This window comes from Sinocyclocheilus rhinocerous, unplaced genomic scaffold (genome assembly GCF_001515625.1).
Source record: "Sinocyclocheilus rhinocerous isolate Xijiao unplaced genomic scaffold, SAMN03320098_v1.1 scaffold33294, whole genome shotgun sequence".
Classification (NCBI taxonomy): domain Eukaryota; kingdom Metazoa; phylum Chordata; class Actinopteri; order Cypriniformes; family Cyprinidae; genus Sinocyclocheilus; species Sinocyclocheilus rhinocerous.
The window spans coordinates 1-613 of record NW_015633789.1 but is presented as its reverse complement, the minus strand read 5'-3'; the positions used below and the strand labels follow the sequence as shown (position 1 = coordinate 613).

Sequence of the window (613 nt, the reverse complement as noted above, 5' to 3'; positions counted from 1 at the left end):
AAATTTGAACTGGGGACCTCTTGATCTGCAGTCAAATGCTCTACCACTGAGCTATACCCCCACAGAATCAGCAGCTCAAAACCGCACACAGGAAATTAGATCCTTAATTTTTACAATATCATACAACAACATCTTCACTATAAAGGAAAGGCTTCGGTTAACCTAAAGCTGACAAGTAAAAAGGCGGCACCCAGATTTGAACTGGGGACCTCTTGATCTGCAGTCAAATGCTCTTCCACTGAGCTATACACCCACAGAGTCAGCAGCTCAAAACCGCACACAGAAAATTAGATCCTTCATTTTGACAATATCGAACAACACCAACAACATCTTCACTTTAAAAAAAGGCTTTAGTTAACCTAAAGCTGCGAAGTCCAAAGGGGGCACCCAGATTTGAACTGGGCACCTCTTGAACTGCAGTCAAATGCTCTACCACTGAGCTATACCCCCACAAAAATATTAGCTCAAAAGCGTACACAGGAAATTAGATCCTTAATTTTTACAATATCAAACAAGCAACATCTTCACGTCAAAATAAAAGCTTTGCTTACTCCAAAGCTGACAAGTTCAAAGGGGTCACCCAGATTTGAACTGGGGACCTCTTGATCTGCAG

The 613-nt window shown here is 41.8% G+C and overlaps 2 non-coding genes across 2 annotated transcripts; both read right to left on the bottom strand.

The window, feature by feature from the left end:
* Positions 1 to 181: 181 nt before the first annotated feature.
* Positions 182 to 253, bottom strand: trnac-gca (transfer RNA cysteine (anticodon GCA)). The gene has a single exon. It is a non-coding gene; the product is annotated as a tRNA-Cys (tRNA).
* A 125-nt stretch (positions 254 to 378) lies between these two features.
* On the bottom strand, positions 379 to 450 carry trnac-gca (transfer RNA cysteine (anticodon GCA)). Its single transcript has one exon. It is a non-coding gene; the product is annotated as a tRNA-Cys (tRNA).
* Between the last annotated feature and the right edge of the window lie 163 nt (positions 451 to 613).